This window comes from Colias eurytheme, chromosome 12, assembly GCF_061535395.1.
Source record: "Colias eurytheme isolate Ceu_HAF_F1 chromosome 12, ilColEury1 Martin Lab GWU primary, whole genome shotgun sequence".
In the NCBI taxonomy this organism is placed as follows: Eukaryota; Metazoa; Arthropoda; class Insecta; order Lepidoptera; family Pieridae; genus Colias; species Colias eurytheme.
Genome location: NC_142991.1, coordinates 9,430,542 through 9,453,034, shown reverse-complemented (window position 1 = coordinate 9,453,034; position 22,493 = coordinate 9,430,542). Strand labels below are relative to the sequence as shown.

At 32.9% G+C, this 22,493-nt stretch overlaps 1 protein-coding gene across 1 annotated transcript in view; it reads left to right on the top strand.

Moving 5' to 3' along the window:
- Positions 1-22,493, top strand: part of LOC149904221 (tRNA dimethylallyltransferase) — a 203,992-nt gene that overhangs the window by 5,083 nt on the left and 176,416 nt on the right. The window lies entirely within an intron of this gene.

The following is a 22,493-nucleotide window of genomic DNA, read 5'->3' as shown; positions in this document are numbered from 1 at the left end:
TTTACTGTGCATTTAAACGAGTCCCAAATTAGTGCCCACGTGAACCCTCATTAACACCTTTCTGCTACTTTTATAGATGTGAAGAATGCGTACATTGAACTAGATTTTAATGGTGTCTTTTAGAACACTCTGATCGGGAATTTTAATATGCTCGCTTTTAACTTGTGTTTTATTGAAATGTTACATGTAGTTATTAGATTTCTTAAGAGCTACTTTGATAGAGTATTTATATTGTTTTAATGACTTTGTAATAAATCCCTGCATATTTTAATGTTCTAGGGACGTTTTATACAAATATTTGCTAAACGCAATTCTAAGCAGGATCTCTTGAAGTACCGTTCAAAAATGCTTCAGAGAGAATTTATATGATATATGATAATATGCTAATATTATAATATATATGATAAATGCATCTAAATAACTATGTACTTGATTTTAATAATCGCATCTTACAACTATGAACTGTCTCACAAACATCTGCTCATTTATACAAGTATTTTACACAATTCTTTATCGCCACTTTACATAATCCATATTTCAGGAGCCTTTTATATCGAATGCTTAAAAGCTGTCTGATTTTACATCAGCGGTGACCTCAAAACATTAATTTATTATACTTTAGTTGTAAAAGAGCATATTGTATAATTTTAAAGCATTTAATATTAGAATTTAATAAATGACGTCGTAATATTTTGCAACATTTCGACATCAGAATTAACATATAAAATTGATTTTTATTTATTTATGCAAAATTTAGATTTCAAACAAAGGAAACGATGGTGTTTAATTTAATTCAGCAGACGACCTTACGCACGGTTTGAATTGAACCTTGAAAAACTGAATCCTAGACGAAATAAAGTCTATTCAAGGTAGGCTGGTTGGCATAAAACTATTTTAAAACAAAATGAGCGGAGAGGCAGTCTGAATTACAGATTCGCCTAACATTATGTTAAACGGTAACTGATTGTAAAAACAAATACCTATTCCACTTTTACTCATTCTCGCTTTCGAGAATCTTCGTCGATTCCATAACTTGCGTGATCTTGATGAAACCTTACTCCTTGCTAAAGTGACATTTTTATTTTCATGCAATAGGTATGTAATGTATCCTACTTATGTGATATCGATGTTTTCGTCTTCTTCTAGTAAATTCATAAATATAGAACAATTCAAAAGTATTTTGGAAAAACAAATGATAAACTAAATTTAAGAACTTAAGTTTCTTGTTTTTTTTTTCAAGCATATACGCTATAAACACGGATTATTTCTTCTCAAATTAAGTTTTATTACATTTAAAAAGGATGTAAATAAAACATAGTATTTGATATTGAAACAGCTTTAATTTCATTATGACAATCCAACCTTACACCCCATAAATACAAACGACGCACAAAAGCCTGTCTGCAAACCATAGCCATCACGCACGTACACAATAAAACTAGTCGGCCAAGGTCCGTTTCATCTGCGAATTTTGCACATACCGTCGGCAAGTGCGATTTCGGCTTCGTCTGTTAGCATTCCGCGGTGGGTTCGTCGTATCCTCCAAGGTTGCGCCACCTCGCGGTGCCTCCGATGCCGGGTTGACTGTACTACTGCCTGCGTAGAACGTTCTAGAACGAGTCCTGGCGGGAAAAAAAATCGTCAAAAATCGTAAAAATGGTAGAATGATCCTGGCCTTTTGCACGAAAAAAAAAAGGAATTTAAAGGAGATGATAGGGAAGTAATGCTCCCTGTGACGTAGAACGTTCTATTCTGAAGTTTGGCGGGAGGGAATCCACAAGACAAGTCCTTCTATTTTGCTTCTGACTGCTAGTTACAGTATAGAGCTTTTTTGAACTGTGGAATGAACGAAAAATTATTAAAATTTAAATATATTTTTATTTCATTTTAATGTGTTTAGAATCACTCTTACATAACTAACATGAATCCTAGATTCTCTTAAGTTAAAAACAAATGTCACAGATATGACCCATAAATAAATAGAAATACATATAATATTATGTACATTGAAAAATAAAGGTACACCTGTCCTTCTAATGGTAAGTATCACAAAAATTAATCTTTACCTTCACAGGTTGCAGATACCTATTCGATGGTTTCTAAAATAATAAAAAAAAAACTAACTCGAAATAGTCTAATTGTAATAAAATTAAATAATTTACCTACTTATGAAATATTTATTATGTACTTAAGATAGTATCTTGTAAGTTATCTATCTATGAAATTTCCTATCTATGTTGATTATATTTTTGCTTACAATAATTAAGTTTTTGTTTACGTTAATTTTGCACTTACAATCAAGATTGTAATAATTATAACAAGATTTATGTTTATAAGCCACACATTTTGACTAAGGTGTAGAGTTTGTGAAGTTAGGCCTTGTAGAGTTAGGACGTGTAGTGTTAGGGCGTATTCAGAAAGAAAGCTTGAAACTTATAAGCGCTTATCGGCGCTTGTCATGTTCATATATTTTCCTGTCAGTGCTGGTAACCCGCGCAGGCCCTAGTCTGTACAAATTAGTCGGTAATTACCGATAGCTAATTTATAGTCCCGTCTTCAGCAATGAAAATGATGTCGCTTAATACCTCTCCCCAATTTGATGGAAGTATACAATGGATACATATTTGTTTATAATTTTTATTCTTCACAAAACTTTCCGTTATGCGTCAAAATATTTATATAATAATAGCCTTGTAGCAATGCATTTTTATCTAAATTAATAACATCATTATTTCAATTCCGTAGATATATGAAAAATAAATAAAATATAGATTTCATGGATTTGGAAAATCATTTCTTTGCAACACATTCGAATATTGTCAAAACAAATTATTCTTTGACATTGTCAATCGTTATGATACCGACGTTTGATCTCGACAAGATCTCGAAGGCCCTTCTCCCATTACGCTATCGGTATCCTCCACGTCCGCGACTAGTTTAATTGGTCGCTTTTGCGTCGCGTTTCGCGCGTATCTCTTCGGTAGAAAGATAAAAAATTCTTATCATCATGTTGTAGTTCTCGTGCGGCTATAAAAACTACAATTTATGTTTCTTTCAATATATGGATGAATCCTGCAGTACCTACTTCCTACTTTTACGTCGTCACTGGAATCGCTCGACATAGCGTCCGTCTACAAAAACGAGGCACAATAATGATGAATTTAGTCATTTTTCAGTCGCATAATATGTGAGCATCGGGTAGCGAGCAAATATCTAACTAGTATTCTACTCGAGTATCGTATTCTAGAAGTATCGTAATGGGAGAAGGGCCTTACGGTTTGTGTGGATTTGTAGATACGGTTGATAATGTCGGAAAAATTATAGATTATTATAATTTTATAATAAAAAAGATATTTCAAACTTCCGATGCTACATGATTTAACGCAATATTGTTTTCTCTTATTTAAAGTTATTGCAATTAAAATAAAATAAACAAATAATGTTTTATTTTTAAGATGGTTTCAAAATTTTATTGAAAATGTTAAGAAGCCTCTTATATTATATTAAATAAATATTAAAATATGTAGTGTACTGCTGTCTGCATTTATTCAGCCTAAATTATTGCATTCATATTCGATTAATTTCTTTCTGAACTTCTAGGATAATAAAATTATACAGATGAATACAAATAAAAAACGATCGAATTAAGAAAAAAATTTATTAGAAAAATTTAATTTAACAGTTTATAATAGCGTAGTTGAAAATTTGGCTCAAAACCATCATCTCTCATCAACATAATTCTAGTAACTTGTTCATCTATAAATTATAAAATTTATAGATAAATATTTATATTTAACACATAAATAATTACCCGTGAACCGCTAAATCAATTGCATATATTCATCCTTTGCTTATTAACTGTAATAAAATATACAATGATGCACATAATATAATATATGTAATAATACAAGCTAAAAATACAAGTGATACAAATTATCCGTTCCGTCCTTAGTTTTAGTTCCGTCCGTTTCTATAATGTCTTAAAGATTTCTCGAAAGGCTTCGAATTGAGCAGAATTATCTTGTAGAGCTTTTAGATTCTTTTGATTAGAATTTTATTGCACTTCACAAATAACAAAATATTAGTAATCTAAAACTAATAGCTTTAACTATATAAAAACATAACGCAGATTGATGTTTTCTTAGGATATTTGTTATCCCATAGATTTATAGGATTTTTAAGAACATAATTAAAAATTATCCTCTTGAAAACACAAAATTCATATTTATTTTGATAGAAATATTATTTTGATTGATTGATGTCAAATGTCAAAAAAGTAAATAAGGAGATTGCCATACATGGAATTTTGGATTCCATGAATATGTAATAAATAGAACATTAATTAAACGATTGATATAAAAAAATATCGAATTTGATTAAAATTAAATTAACTGCCATGTTTTTTATGCATAAAATGTGCTTTTTTCATATGCAATTGTATTTGTAATAATCCGAAAAATTTATGTAATTATTGTATTATTGTATTTAGTAACTAATTTTAATTTACTATATATTCCATAATATCAGGGTAAATTTCTTGGAAAAACAACACTAAATTTTTTAGGTCCATACTATAGTTATTGAACATCGTTAGTTACCGACCGTTTTCGGTCGACATCGATGTCGATTAATGTGTCGAGACTACAGGGGCTAGAAAATATATGAACATGACAAGCGCCGATAAGCGCTTATAAGTTTCAAGCTTTCTTTCTGAATACGCCCTTAGAAGCTTGGCTCTACACATGAGATCTGATAACTTTTTGACAGTGCGAGTCATATGGGCTCGTCTTGGCAACATTTTACATGAAAATGTTTTTGGTGGGATAAATATTACATTAAACTTCGCTAAACTTTATTAAGTCATACATACATACTAAAACTTTAAATTAATTTTAAATTAAGTAACTAAGAGAAGCGCTACAGTTTCATCAACATTGGTTCAGTAGTTCTTGTAGACCCGAAGAAAAACACAAATAATTTGGAAAATCCAAAAGTGCACGCCTCATAATTTTTTTTTAATAGGTAAATATTTATTAATTATTATTTTTGTTTATTTAATAACAATTAAACCACATCGAATCAGACCCTGAAAAATGAAAGGGTTCTATTCCTGAGCATACTCAAGCGTAAGAGAAAAAGAAAGACTCGATTAGTTAAGTATTTCGGTCGCTATCGTGTTAACAAGAAAAAGGATCCGCACATACAGACACACGGACGTCCAAGACAGAACTTTTTTAAACTGTTTTTTAACTAGTTTAAATAACAAAAATGACATCAAAAATATCATGAACGTTAAAAATAGTGTTTTTTCTTAATATGTGTGTGTATGTATTATCTTACAAGTGCAATGTATGATACATAAAGACATTTTAAGTTTGAAAAATCAGATGTTTTGCGCGAAGCGACAGTAGTACCCACCTCAACGCTTCGCTTATGAGGCGTGCAATAGAATAGATAAACAATAACAGTTTGTACAGATGAGGTTTTACAGAAAGCACGAATGTTCAAGGTCATAATACCTTAAAAGGGATTACTTATAAATATTTCTTCAAACGAGTTGAAAGATAAATAATAAAAACAACTTTCATTTTCATTCGGTTGACGATTGTGTTAGTGAAAAATATAAGGTTAAGGTGATATAAGGTTACGGTCAAATTACATTCATAAATCATAAAAAATTGACGATTTCTGTAAGTATATTTTTATTGTTGGTGAAGATTTTTATAAGGTGAGGGGGTTATTTTGTTAGATCGTTAAATAGATACTAGATGAATCTATATATGCTAAAAACATATTTTAATCTATAAATGATATCTAAAATTAATAACACGGCTATATTAATTTTTAACGTTTCATTTAGTTACGATTTTAAGAAATCGACAAAAAAGTAAAGAAACGATAATAAGTGACATAATTTTTTTTAAAGCAATTCAAATGCAATTAATTTTTTAATGAAAAAAGGGAAAATAAATTCACAATCAAATTGATTTTTTTTGTCAAAAAAACAACGTATCGGCCTTCGAACTTTTGCTTCACTATGATAAACGAGGATATCCACAGTTTTCTGTAAATTTTATAATCAGTTATATATAAATCTATACAATTATTATTAAGCTGAAGTTTGTTTGTTTGAACGCGCTAATCTCAGGAACAACGGGTCCGATTTGAAAAATTATTTCACTGTTAGATAATTCATTTATCGAGGAAGGCTGTAGGTATATTAGGCTTATATCACTCTTAGTCCTTAGACCAACAGGAGCGGAACAATGCGGTCAAAACCGCGGGGCACAGCTGGTTTCAAAATAAATACTTACATTAAGCTAAAACACAGTAAGGTTTATAAACAAAAAGTTCGGAATTCTGCGACGCTCACGCATACTTATGCAAATATAAGTCACTTTGACTTTACCCATAAAAGCGTATGAACTGTCCGCGATGGGTGTTTTGGGTCTGACGCATCATGAGATCATTCATTGCCCAGAGTACGTAAAATGGGCGTAGTATTGATATAAATGATACACCAGACACAGGCTCCTGAAAAACAGTCCTTACTATCTTAGGAGCCTGGGTCGCTCTAATTTGTAAATTTTTTTAAGTGAAATAAATGATTTATTTATTATTATTTATTAGATTTGTGGAAATACCTAATATCTACCGTGGGTGCATGTAATCGATAATACAAAATTGGCAGGACTCTGTAAAGAAAACCGATTGTGTGAACAAGCAATGTATCTAGCCTATAATATAATCATTTTGGTGCGAAAAAGCATCATCGTATTCATACAGATAAGAAATGAAATGTACCTATAATTTCAATGAAAAAAAAAGTCTTAATACGCACTTAAAACAAACAAGAAACACTCCGATGTGTTTTAACTTTTAATGAATGGCGCCGTCGAAAAGTGAAGTCGATAACAGATTTTTATTTAGGCACATTAGTTTGGCAATAAAATTAATTTTTTGTGTAAATTTTTCAATATCTGGTATAAATTTTACGTGATCGATGTCAGTTGGCGTTGAGAGCAGCAGTAGATCAGTTTGTTGAAATTCTAATAGTATAAAGTTCAATTTATCAAAAAATATTAACCACATGATATTTCTTATTATTTTTCAAGTTTAGAAACAGATGATCAGAGACGTCACTCATCATCTGTTCACACACACGACATCAAATTTAAAAAATAGGTAATAATATATAAGGACTTATATTAGTAAATTTAGTTCGAGACAGGTCGAGAAATTTGTAGACATTAGAACAAGTAAGACAGTGCGCGCACGAGCAACTTTGTCTCCGCAACTATTTTGTCTCCGCAACTATTTTGTCTCTCCCACCTATGGGCTAGTATGAAAGTGCGCGCACGTAGCGATGCAACTCCCCATACAATTGATGGGAGAGACAAAATAGTTGCGGAGACAAAGTTGCTCGTGCGCGCTAGCTCTAAATTGTGTTTCTAAGATATCCAATAAGACTAATAATATAGGTGTAAGTTAATCAATTACTGAAATCTTAGATATCAAATAAGAGTTAAATGAATTTAATAGCTGTTAATAATTAATTGAATTGAGTTTTCAAAGAAATATTCTAATTAGAATTATGTTCGAGTAAGATACTAATTCGAACCGCATCGTCTGAAATATTATGAAGCGGTATCAACATGTGAGTCTGTTAGTTGGAATTAATCAAAGATTACTAAACCTATTTTGAAACTTCTTCTCTTCTGCTATTTTTATTAATTTACTCCTTATCAACTCGACCAGAAAGCAGAGCCGCGGCGAACTGCTAGTGTGATATAAAAATCATAATTTACGACGGAGTTATATCAAGTAAGTAGTTGAACAAATTAAAATTTCAATGGCGTATAATTTAAAGGGCGGAAGAGCAATAAAATTACCATATATAATACGTATGATCCATGTTGTTAGGCTCTTTATTCTACCAGTAATACATTGTCAACGTGACATAGGCAAATTTATGCGAATTTCGTAAACAAATAATCGACGTTTGAGACAAGGCTGCGCAAAGGTGATAATGAAATCATGTCCTTAATTGGAATGTACAATTTTAATAGGCATTTGGATATAATAGGCATTACTAATTTTGACCTTTATTTTGAATTGTTTAAATTTTTCAGACGCGTCTAATATAAGTACAACAATAGTACTTACATTTTCAAGTTTTTTTTATACATGACCGCCCCGGCTTCGCCCGTGGTACATATTTCGCAATAAAAGGTAGCCTATGTTCTTTCTCAAGGTCTAAAGATTATCTGTGCCAAATTTCATCAAAATCGGTCCAGTAGTTTATGCGTGAAAACCATACATACATACAAACCTTTCCTCTTTATAATATTAGTATAGATGAACATTATTTGTATAATAATACCATAATAATACATATATAATGTTTCTCTAATTATAATTTGTATATATAATGTTTCCTTAAATAATATAAGTCCTACATTAGTCTGTATTTTGTACTTAATGAAAAAGGGCTTATTGTATAATAATCATATCCGTAAATACTCAACAGTTGGAACACAATGAGTGCATACATTCGTGAGTAAATCTGAAAACAAGCATACATATTCCCAAATGGACTGGAATCGGTCAATTCATTTGTTCTACGTTGATACAACATGGTGTCATCGCTATAATTTTAGCCTCCGAATCACTTGGCGTAATATATATTCCTTTTGGTTCTATCAATTGGCAATGTTCCTGGCAATGTAAAGGCCCCAGTACACAATGGTGAATGCTGGCCCACTTTAGGCAATCGCTACCCACACGGGGTAATGGTATATCGTGGCGTACAATTGTCAGCCATGGCGCGCAGGGATGTCGGTTTTTCGGACACACTTCAAAGTAATCGTGGAGTAGTGTTGCCTGTAGTGTTCACACAATGGCCCATTGCTAGATGGTGAATGTTTATTTTGCGTGCTTGTGATATTTCCTTTTAATTCCATGTTCCATCGCAAGTGGTTTTCCACGCAGCAATGAGCCATGGGCCATCGTGTGATCAATAAGTGATCGTGGCCTACAGTTGTGCATTGTATGCCATGGCCCATCACACGCCATTGTGTACTGGGGCCTTAACACTTTCGTACGCTTGGCTTGTATCAACACTTTCCTTTTCTACATTAACATTTACTGTTTTGCTTGTGTTTGATTTGAGGTGCATTTGACTAGGCTGGTCACTCTCGGCTTATTTGACTAGAACTAAATATAGGTTGTCTATTTTCTTTATGTAAGACGAATTGTAGAAACAATGCTTTTATTATAAAAATAATATAATCAAAACATTTAGAAAGTCTATGATGAAGAACAATAAAACAACATAGTTTAGGGTACAATTAGATATTCTTTTGCAAGCAGTTGTATTGCTTTAATACTGATTTTCAGTGATACCCGCAACATTAGGACTATTTGTTACAATATCAGCAATATAATTTCATGTATAACAATGATTTATGATATCAAAATCGGCTCGAGTGTTTTAACATACGCGCAAACTGTTCTAAGTTTAGTCTCAGCGGTTTCTCCAACATCTATGCTAATATTATAAAGCCGAAGATTTTGTTTCTTTGTTTGCTTGAACACTTTGATCTCAGGAACCACAGGTCTGATCTGAAAAATTATTGCACTGTTAGATAGTCCATTTATCGAGGAAGGCTATAGGCTATATATCATCACAATAAGACCAATAGGAGCGGAGCAATGCGGGTCAAACCGCGGGGCATATTTGTTATATGAATTAATCAACAGCATCTGATCCGGTAGTACATCAAATGTTATAATAATGTCTCCTAGACGACCTCGACCAATGTCGTATTCTCATACAGCCGTCAACGTAAACGACAAAAGGTTTATCAGAATTTCTAATGCTCCCATGACAGTCCATTGAAATTCAGTCCCAAGATTTATGCCTTATTAAAGCAGTTGTATCAACATTTATTTTTGAGTATATGTCATATTCTATTATGGTACAGCTAGTTTAATATTTGCTGTTACATAAATGGTGTTTAATGGTTCTAAAACAGTTCATTTACCTCGTGTTTTTAAAGAAAAGGCGATGGAATGTTAGAAAAATGTCACAGAATTTTAAACAATGAATATTTTTTTACGTAGGGTTGATACAGATAAGAACTTTAGTACTTTCGCTTTAGACCTAGTTAATATCTCTATAGATGTATTCTGACTATCTTTTATGCAAATTATTGTTAAGTACTCAATTTCCCTTTCAATATTCTTTTATACTTACTGTTTTTCCATTGATGATTTCTTATCTTTTCTTCTCAGAAAGTTAGAACTTACACAAGCAGTCGTCAATTATACTTTTAATCCATCAGTCCTCGGAATCACAGACACAATAGAAAATCTATTGTGTCGCGCCCCGATCGGGCCTTACGGTGGTCAATGGGTTAATGTGAAAATTGAACTAATTAATCTATATATAAAAATGAAACCCGTTTCGCGTTGTCACGGCATCACGTTGTCATTAATTACTTATAATAAAAATGAGGGTAGTCGTACTCGTGCGTCATTTAAACATGGCACATCCGATGACTATCCGGCGGCAATCTTCAGGGTTATGTCAAATAAATTATTGACAGCTAGGCTGTAGCAAAAATGACAGTTATTTTATAGGGGAAATCACAGCTTATATCAAACATTATTAGTATGTGGTAGGTGGCGAGGATGTTAGAAATTATACCGAATTTTGCTTTACAAATAGAATAGTTTAACCCTTTTCAATTCTCATACAAAAAGGCCAATTTGGTTTGTATTTTCCTTATTACACATGTCTACATGTAGTTACTTAACAGGAGCATAAGAGACTAATCTGATGAACCTTGTTAATACTTGTAATAACACAATAACGATTTGTTTATTTAATACTGATTGGTTTTTATTTGTGACCGGTTTTAGGCAAGTCATCGTGGGGAATGAGTAACCTTTCATAACAGTAATTGGATAAAACTAATACGTGGTTTAATCACGGATAGATTTGTACATTTACGTGATATATTTTGATTGGATAGTAATTTACTTGTTTTTATGTTTATGCTCGAGTAACTGTTCATTTGCGTTCAAAACGTTATGAAATGATCTTATTATAATAATAAGATTTCAGTCTCAAATCCTAATAGATAGTAGACAGTTCCATAGTTAAAAATGCGAACTTGACTTCTTTTCCTAATAATTCAGTATCTATAGAAGGATTGCTATGTCTACTTATTTTCATTTAAACAACAAAACACCCTGTCTGACCCCACAATGCTTTCACAAAAGAAGCCCGGGTCCCGACAACGAAAAAATGAAAACGTGAATACACTTCAACGATTTCTAATCTAGAAGCAATTTAATGCAAATGAAAAATATCTAAGGGAACTAACATTATAATTACGACATAATATTCCCATTGCTCCCGAACAAAGACCGCAATCGCAGTGTAATAGATTGAACAGATAGTCCCGACTGCAAGACTTTTTAGGGTTCCGCAATCAAAGAAAAAACGCGATCCTATAACTGAGACTTCGTTGTCGTTGTTTTCTTTTTCAGTAGGCTGTATCTCATAAACCGCGATAGATACAGTTGAAATTTTCAGAGCTGACTAAATTTCTGCTGTCGCGATTATCAACATACCTACAATAAAAAAAAATCGACGATAAGCAACGGTTGGCATGGTCGTAAATTGGATGGGTGTCCAATTCTTTTGTATAAATTGATTTATTTGTACGGAACCCTAGGTGTAGCGAGTCTGATTCGCGCTTGACCGATTTTTTCTTATTGCTTACCACAAAGTCTGTAGACCTTTGTCTGGTGCACAAAAGATAGTACTGTACAAAAACATTAGTAAGATTACTGCAAATATATGAATGAAATAGCTCAGTTTGTAGACTTCCTTATTTTGTCTAGTCTGGTTTTTTTCTAACACTGTCATATGTTTAATTGCAACAGACTAATGATTATTGCTTGTTTGGTATTTGATTAATACATTATTTTTGTTTCTTGCATGTTTATTCTTTAAATATTATTCTTTTGTAATAACATTGTATAGAAACAGCATCTCTAAGGTTACAAAAATATTCGACAAGTCAACGCTTCATGTCCAGCATGCAACCAAAATAATAACTGCCTGATTAGGAACCGCTTGGACCACTAAAAAACTCTAGAGCGTATCGGGGATCAATGACAGAAAAATGAGAGGCAAATTTAACATTCTAATCTAATAGACTATGGCCTCGGTAGGTCGCTGGCATATGACATCACGGACGCGAAAAATTCCGCCCAACAACTAAATGTACTGAGCAGTAAGTTGTGACGTGTTAAGTGGTAATATACGCATAGTTATATGTATAGCTGGAACCAAGACTTACGTCGTATGGGCTATTAAGTAAGAAAGATTTAAAAGAATATATTAAAAATATGTAAAGGATGAAGTAGGATTTTTGGTAGATGTGTTGAACACAAATTTGGCATTCTTCAAAAAAATTGGCGGATAATATCTTCAGAACGTTTAACAAGAGGTTCTCTGATCTGGGAAAAATTGAGTCGGGATCAAAGCGGAATTTATTACACTCCCTGTGATATGAATATAGAATTACGTATAATATTCAAATAACAAGCAAAATGCATTGATCCCTTTGCTACTGATATGGCCAATTAATTTTGTTTGTAATGATACTTTACAGCATTTTCTGTTGAAAAGACATGACAGGATTAGTTGCCAAGCCAATATATGGAGGTTAGTGGATTTCTCTGTAATTTGAGTAGCTAAACACTAATGAATTCGTGACACAAATTATATCGATATCTCGTTAATGATATGCGACTTTTTATTGGCTCTCATTGGCCACTTAATAATCAAGATCGAAGATTTATATACCGCTGGCGAATTTGAAATGGTTTATTAGTTTTTCCATTAGCACTTAGCAGGCTTAAGGGTATCAATATCGATCAAATTAAACGTCTACATGATGATTCATCTATATCTATACTAATATTATAAAGAGGAAAAATTTGTAATTATGTATGTATGTATGGTTTTCACGCATAAACCTCTCAACCGATTTTGATGAAATTTGGCACAGACAATCTTTAGACCCTGAGAAAGAACATAGGCTACCTTTTATTGCGAAATATATACCTACCACGGGCGAAGCCGGGGCGGACCGCTAGTGTTATATATTTTGTATCTTTTTTATTTGTGAGAAGCTTACGAGACCTAGTTTATGGTAGTAAATGAGCTTTGGTTTGCAACAAAATTGTTTAAAGACGCCTTACAGTGTAGATTTATTTTAATTATTCAATCGATTTTATCAGTTTCTTGTAAGCGAAATAGCTTCACATTCGATGGCCGTAAGACATCGTTTGACGATCCATCAACAAGTCTATCAAAGCCTCCGCTAATGTAATTGTTTCTGATAAGTTATCTGTTTCCGTTGCAATTGTGAAATTCCCGCGTTATTCTCAGTAATGTTAATTAATTAGATACATGCAAACCGCTCGCATAGTACAGCAACAGGTGCGGTTGGATTATCATAATTGCGGTCCAAATTCGTGGTAATCAATACGTGAGCTGATTTCGTGATTCTTTAATTGATTGGACAAGTGTTGCGTTGATTTAACACGGCGTTGGCTTGTTAATTATCCGTTAAATACGTTTAACGTATTTCATAACTAGTGCAGTTAAGTCTGTACGTTTCCTGTCTTCCTACGGTGACATTGGCCGATTACTAAAAATAGGTGAACTTCAATGATGCAAATGAAGATGTAGAAATATGGTAGTCTTGGTCTTATTGGTTGATCGCACGTTTTATATTCAATGTTTGAGTGATTTAATAGCCATTGTTTAAAGATCATGTTTATCTAAATATGTTCCAAATATTTTAGTAATGGATAGTCAATCTATTCTCGCCGGATTACGAGTTCAAGTTGTAAATTTAGTGGTAGACGGTTTTGCCTAGTAACGGGAAAATGTGTGAGGACGTGGGTAGATCCGTGGGCGTTACCATTCGGGTTATTAAATCCGAATATTTTTGGGGTTCATTGATCAATAGGAAGTCACGAGATGCCGGGATGTTGGCTGTCGATCCTGTGACGTTGTTGATTTGGGCTATGGTAAAGAAAGTTTAGCAGCAGTTTTACTACCGTGCCTTGAAGCATTCGCCATTAGTGTCACCACGTAACCGTGCCTTGAAGCATTCGCCATTAGTGTCAGTTTTCTTTTAGTAAAATTATTATATGAATCGAGATAAAAAGTGAATCCACGACTTGAAATTGACGATTAATGAATTAAATGATAATGTATTTGTTACAATTCTATTATCAAATTAATCGGTTTATCTTTGGAAATACCCTTTTTAATAAACTTTGGATTAGCGTACACGTAATAATGAGAAAATTATCTCAGTTATCAGTCAGTCTGATATTAAATACACTTTCATTAATCCATGTTAGCTTGTAATTATTTTTATTTTTTTCATTGTTTTTATCTCGGATTCAAAGCTACCTGCGCTACTCATCCCAACGTTCCTTAAAATTCCTAAAAGTTAAGTGCATTCTATTAGTCAGAAAAGCCAAACCTTAGACAAATCACTGAAGCGACGCATGTAAGATTCACCGTAGTGTGCCATGAAACGGATCGGATTACGACATCGGCTATTTCTGTATGAAAGTGAAATTGTTTGACTCCCCTGACCCGGCATTGTGATGCTTGGCCCGTGACACCGCGGCCTTGGCGGGTCATCGTATAGGATTGTAAACAAATTATGGTGCTGTAGTTTTTTGAAACTATTGCTTTGTTTACGGGTATAGAGAATGTGAGTGACCGAAGGTTGATGATCTGCGTAAATTGTAATTTGTAACGTAATATAATAAATATGAAAGGAAATCAGTTTTGTCAAAAGAACGATGTTTCATGTGTATTTGATATAGAAATGTTTCTTTGAAGATTGTGTCAGTAAGTAAACGGAAATCGAAAAATTTACTTGTTACAGTAGGAAACTTAAGTTTTTGTAAAATTGAAAGTGCGGATTTGTCAGTGTATTCGGTATATTACATAGAACTACCCTCACTTATTTCATTACTTACTATACCTAAAGTTCTTAGGTTAACAACCAAGTATGACTCTTAGATTCTATTACAGACTTGGCTGGATAATAATTCTACAGTATCCAGCCAAATCTAGTACAAACATATAACAGGGAAGTCTCCATAAATCTAATAAGGACACACCTCCTGTGACGAATCCCTTACCAAAATTAGCAACCGTGACCTTTAGCGGGTTCATTCTAGTTCGTTTCGGATCGAGTTATCAGATGTGACGTCACACATACCTTAGTATTACATCATGCTCTGGATGTGACATATTTGATAAACTTTGATGTATGGTATGAGATGGTTCTCAATTGAATGGGAAATTGGCAAAGGCTCCTATGTAGGTATGAGGATTTGGCTGTTGTTATAATATACTAGCGGTCCGCCCCGGCTTCACCCGTGGTACATAATATTTACGTTTTCTCTACATAAGAACCATCCTCGTACTTCAAGGAATATAATAAAAAAAGAATTATCGAAATCGGTTCAGCCGTTCTCGAGTTATGCGCTTACCAACAAATTTTGCGATTCATTTTTATATATAAGAAAGATGTACCTATTTTGGAAAACTTTGATGTATAATAATAACATCGAAGTTGATGAGGTTGGCATTTAAATGGAAAATTGACAATGCTCTATACTATTATATGCGTATGTTGGTTTGTGTTTAGTTCTATTCAATTTTTAGGTTAATGTTAAAAATGCTGAACTGATTGTGGTGCATTTTATTCAAAGTTGAATGAAATTCCTGAGCAGAGAATATTTGTCATAGATACTCAAGAGTTTTATTGAAAATTGATAAGGTGAAAAATCTACACACATTCTAAGCATCTCTTTCATAATAAAACTAACAAATATATTATATAATGCTTTATAAATATTGATAATAAACGATCTAAAACAAAACTTGATTTTAATTAAAATTGCATCATGTCTATAATTATTTGTATTATTATATTAATACAAATTTATTTCTCACATCTAAATTTCAAGCATTTATATTAAAACTTTGACATTTTTCTGTCTACATATTTTACGTTATGAGTATCTACTATTGTATCTATCTTTTGTAGAATAATGCAAATTTTTTTACTTTTAAAAGCCATAAGTCGTGTTTAAATTAATTCCGCATAGTTTCACATTCCAAATACATATTTTAATAAGTAATTATTATTCCTGATGATGCATTTCTATCCTATCCTTCTAATATTATAAATGCAAAAGTTTGTGAGGATGGATGTATGTGTGTATGTAATATGTATGTTTGTTACTCTTTTCACTCAAATACCACTGAACCGATTACAATGAAATTAAGCACACATATTGAGGGTAACTTGGATTAACACATAGGTTTTATCCTAGAAATCCTAATCGAATGGGAACTATGCGGGTTTTTCCTTGAAAACGCGGGCGAAGCCGGGAGCGGATAGTTAGTAGACAAGAATAATAGGTACCAATCTGCATTACTTCGCGGTACGTATCTACTTGACCAAAATTATTAAAAACTTTTGTGTTTATGCATTATTTCTATCTATATAGAGGTAGAACAACGTTTTGTAGTATTCGTTTAGTTTTTGAAAGTCTAAAACATAAATAATATTTTTCTACATCATCATGACTTCATAATAACTTTATACACTAAAAATACATTCATAACACAAAGCAATGCTCAGATAATGGCATACGTTGTGATTTTAATTAAATATACGTAGAAAAAATTATAGAAAAAGCTTAATTATAAATAATTATAAATTATAACGCACCTATTATAGTTGGTAAAAAAATAGTGTACGTTAAGTTACAAAAAATTTAGTAACTCATAATTTTATTTATACGCTTTCATGCACTCCGAAAATAGTAGTTAAATACTAATTTATATAAGGTCTATTTTTTGATGATTATTTATATAAAACTTGATTTCCGCCCGCGGCTTCGCCCGCGTTTTCAAATGAAAACCCGCTTAGTTCCCGTTCTCGTGGGATTTCCGGAAAAAACCTATCCTATATGTGTTACTCCAAGTTACCCTCTATATGTGTGCTAAATTTCATTGAAATCGGTTCCGTACCTAGTATTTGCGTGAAAGAGTAACAAACACACACGCACACACATCCTAACAAACTTTCGCATTTATAATATTAGTAGGATAGGATAGAAACAATTAAATAATAACACCAGTCAAAAATGGATAAATATTATAAATTTTCTTGAAAACTGTCTGGCCTATTATTTAATACGTAATCTAATTTATGATGTAACAAGTAATAAATATTGAGCGAAAAATGTATCATATGTATGTTAAGATAAATATGTGTATCGCTAACTTGATATTTATATGCGTAAATGGTTACATGCAATGGTGCGATCATTTCAAATATATTATAGCAATAATTTGCAAAACAAACATATGTTTGACACGACGTATAAACCAAGTTATAGTGTATACTAGCTGTGTCTCGCGGTTTTACCTGAAAAGACAAAATATATTTTTGCGCATGTGTTATTTTGATATATAATTAATCTGTTGTTACTGTAAATCTTCAATCCTTCATCGTGAATGAGTTACAAATTACAATATACCTACATCCATCCCAAACTTTCGCGTTTATAATATTACTAGCTTTCCGCCCGCTTTGTCTTAAACCTAATAAAGATATAAGTACCTTCCTCTTGAATCACACTATCTATTAAAAAAACCGCATCAAAATCCGGAGATTTAAGCGTACATAGGGACATCGGGACAGGAAAGCGATTTTGTTTTATACTATGTATTTATTAGGATATATTATAATAAATACGTTTACGCGTGTATAATATAATGTAAAGAATACGTAAGTCCAAATTGTAATATTATTCGAGTCGTCTCGCCTAACCGCGTGACGCTGCGGTACGACAACGACCCGACAAGGCCAAAATGTCGGTTTACGAATTTTACGATCCTATTACACGTTTACTGACTTACCTTAGGGTTGGCGATTTGATGTACTTACATGTACAGTGTACACCCTCGTAGGTTGTGTGAATGATTTATTTGACTTGGGGTAGATTTATATGGCCTTAAGTTGCTTATCTTCAATTTTGATTAATATTTTAAGAAATAAATGTTTTGTTGAACGAAGTTGAAACAAGCGTCTAGTCTTTCTTTAAAAGTTTTGGTCAGAGTTTTGCTTTATTAAGGTATATTTTATCCACGCAAATCAAATTAGCAAAACACTGAAATTTTCATATAAAAATCGTATAAAATATTTACGGTCTAACTAATAAAATGTTACCCATTCGCTTTGCAATGGATAAGTTACCTATATTGCAATAACCTGTCTTGTTTTTATGATTGACGTTTCATGTGAGCAAGAGCAGGACAAAGCTATGGTAGAAAATGGTAGAAATTTATCCATTGTTTAACTTTTTGTTAGTAAGGCCGTTAATTTCATTACCTTAATTATTATTAATTTGCAGGTGACAACCCTACCATTACCGGTAGTCTCGAAACTTTCCAAATAGTAGTAGTTTTTAATATATACTTCCAGTCTAGGTATCAAGGTAGCCATGGAAATAGAATTGCCAAACGACTTATAATTTATGGTAAATTATTTGCTGCTAATTATACATTATAATGGTGTTCTGTGTTACTGAGCTTTATTTCGTAATCTTTAATAAATTAAAAATTAAATTTTAAATATTATACATCTAAATTGTATATAAAATTTACATCTGTGCGAGCTATATTTATTTTATAGATTTATGAATGAACAGCCTTGTTTTTAACACAAAGTTTTTAGTAATATAATATACGTGAAATATTATATTTTTACGAATGCTATTTTTCGCATAACTACAGTAATTGCATTCATAAACAATGCGAATTCTTTAAGTATGTTATTTTAGTAGACGTTTCAAATTACTAGCGTGAACTCTTTTCAATTTTTCTTTAAATTAATGATAAATAAAGTTAAGACTTATGAAATTATTGTATTGTAACCGATTATAAGTGTACATAGTTTGAATAAAATCTTTCCGTTTATAGTGGATTGAAATCGACTCCAAAGTTACATAAAAATATACAGGTGAAGCTAATAAAAGCGTCATTTAGCGCCGATTTTTCAATGCTTGGATAGAACTTATCCGTCCAATAAAGTATTACACGATTATATTAAAATGTCACGGTCACAGTCAATGGGGAAGACAACTGTCAAAGTGGCGCTGTATACGATTGTTCCAAAGTATCTGTCAAATTGTATAGCATCATATAGAATTTCTTCACAAATATCATCAAAATGACTAAATGTTGTGTAATTGGGTGTAAAAACGTTGGCATTCACAAATTCCCAATAAATCCTACTATAAGAAGAAAGTGGATAGCTGCCGTAAGGATTAAAAACTTTGAGCCTAAAAAAACGACGAGGTTATGTCGAGATCATTTTCATGAAAATGACTATCTCTGTAAACCTAAATTAATAACATTACATAATGTCAAAAAAAACATAATTGTTCATCTTGTTTTTAGGTTTGCCTTGTGCACACAAGTTTTTAAATAAAGACGCAGTACCGAGTCTCTTTTCATGGAACCAAAAAAAAATATCAGCCAGTGCTTGTGCAAGAGACGAAAGACATGCAAAAAGGAACCTTCAAAAGGATCTTTTTCAACAGCAATCAAGTGAACATCCATCTACTTCAAGTGAGTGATTTTGAGCCTTAACTGGAGTTCCTGTAAATATTCTTTTTGGTCTGTGGAACGTTTGGAGTTGCTGCGTTTGTGACTCTGTTATTAATATTATTTTATCTTTGTGCATATGCAGTATAGCAAATAATACCACACCAACATGTTTGCAGTGTGCTTCAGTACCTGCTCCGGCAGGACATTCACAATGACATTCCTCAATACCACCCTGGTCATCTATCTTGATGTCAATTTTATAAGAAAGTTTTTTCATTGTCTTCTGGACAAATCTTTTTTTTTTTTTTTTTTATATTAGAGCGGGCAACGGAGCAGGTGGGTCACCTAGTGAGGTAATCACCACCGCCCATGAGCACTTACAAAGTTACCTTTGTGAGGCTGTTGCCGACTGTCGTAGGTAGGTATAGGCTCTCCTTTTAAATAAATTCATGTCATACATGTGCGGGAATACTGAACGGGGTAGACTGTTCCACAGGGTGGTGGTACGTGGAAAAAAGTTTCGCGAGAAGCGTACGGTACTCGTTTGCCAGCGGTCCATTATTTTTATATAGAAGTATCCACCGACAAATGCAGATCTTATCAATAAGAGGAATCTGGCTTCATATTATTTCTCTGACGCATCGGTTTTTTTGTTGAATCTGCAAAATTACAGAAAATTTTAGTATTATTGTAAAATAGCAACAATCATCACAATAAATTAAAACCATTAATTATAGATTTACCTTTCAAAATAATATCTAATAAATTGTCTTTCAATTGGTGGTAACAAAGAGTTACTATTTATGTCATGGCAGAGGCGGCTCGCCCTAAGGAGCGCTGGTGCAGTGAACTCCCATAAATAATTATAATAAAATCATACTCCTTAATTTCATTATTGATATTAATTATTACTATTTAAAATCAATCATAATCGTAAAAAACTACTGTCAATACCAATTAATATATCCATCATTCCATCATCCCATACACCTGTATAATACTGTATTATGTAACGCGCGAAGCGGAGCGCTCACGATTGCGCTCCAATGAAAAAAGATTTAGTACATTTCCTAATACGAAATCCAATAGGAGTGAAAGAGAAAGTTTGCCAGAGCCCTGCGCGTGAAACTAATATTTTCTATGGAAAAGTAGCAAAATTCGGAGCGCCGCTCCCGCAAACGTTGCCGGTTCGTTTTTACCGCCCGGGCGCCCGTACACAGGACAGCGATTGCGCGCGACGTTGCCACTCCTATATAAACAAACACTCGAGTCAACTTCAATGCACGCGCGCGAATGCAAGTTCGGGAATTTTCTAATTAAAATCATAAGATACGTGTTGAAATAGTCTGTAGTTATCAGTATTACTTGTGAGTGTTAAAATGAACAATTATAAAATGGCGTTCATTAAAAAGTGTGTTAAAACGTTACAAATTCGGCTTGAATTGAAAGCTAAGGGACCGCCACGGCCTGAACTTGACCTTACGCAAAAATGTACGACAAAAACGAAAACATATACCTACGCGTGTGTTTAAATCCGAACAATATTATGTGAAAACACCGTGGTTGTGTGGTTGTGATGAAAGCAACAACAGACATTCGTAAAGCTAGTGCTTTACGAATGTCTTGTCGCTTTAAGTTATAGATATTTTTGCACACCAAAAAGAAAGACGTATGTATTTCCTTTATAAGTAATTTTTTTGATAAATTGTACTGCTTTACACCATGTATTTTCAGTGTTTTATTTCAAGTGAACACCCATAAAATTTTGTCACGAGCCACCTCTGTGTCATGGTACATCTCCAGTGGTGGAAGTACAATAGAGGGTTCCATTGCATTTGGAGAGAGTTGTGGTGTATTAAAGTTACAGTTTTTGTCATACATCTCCAACCTGGAAAAAAAACTATTAAACATCACTCTATAGCCCCGAAAGTTAAAAAAGCGACAACGAAAGAGCCATAGCCTTATTATGTATAAATATAATCCTGAATTACTTTAGCCTCAATAATTCTAACTTAAATACTTAAGATTAGTTACACAACTGTATTCTTTGCTACCATAGAAAAATGAGGAAAAACATAATAAATTTACAAACTATTTAATAATAAGTTACTCAGTTATGATATTAATTGTTCAAACATTGTAAGAGAATTGATTTCAAAGGTCCAAGTTGGCCTAGACATATGCAAAAACAAACATACAGAATTTTCTGTAGGAGTCCTAGCTTTCCACTAAATCAGCTTTTCTTCCTTTTACAAAGGCCCCTCTTCTCTTTAACTCAGCTTTGAGTTCAAGCACGCTCCAAGTAGCATACAGTTTCGCATCCATGTTGTCGAATAATCGACAGTAATAATCCCCAGAATGTGTTTTTTTTGCTTTGTTTACACGCTTCAAGATTGTCAAACTGACGCCATTAAGAACAACCGTACGCAGCGCCATCTGAGATTAGTTTTATCTTGCCATACTCATTAGAATACGTTTTTAAAATGGTAGTTTTATACATTATTCTACGAATAAGTCTTAACCAAGGATTGAAAAATCAGCCCTAAATAACAAAACGTTTCCAAACTCAATACCAAACGACAGATAATATTATATACTACTTCCCCGCGGTTTCACCCGCATTTCTCCGCTCCTGTTGGTCTTAGCGTGATGATATATAGCCTATAGCCTTCCTCGATAAATGGGCTATCTAACACCGAAAGAATTTTTCAAATCGGACCAGTAGTTCCTGAGATTAGCGCGT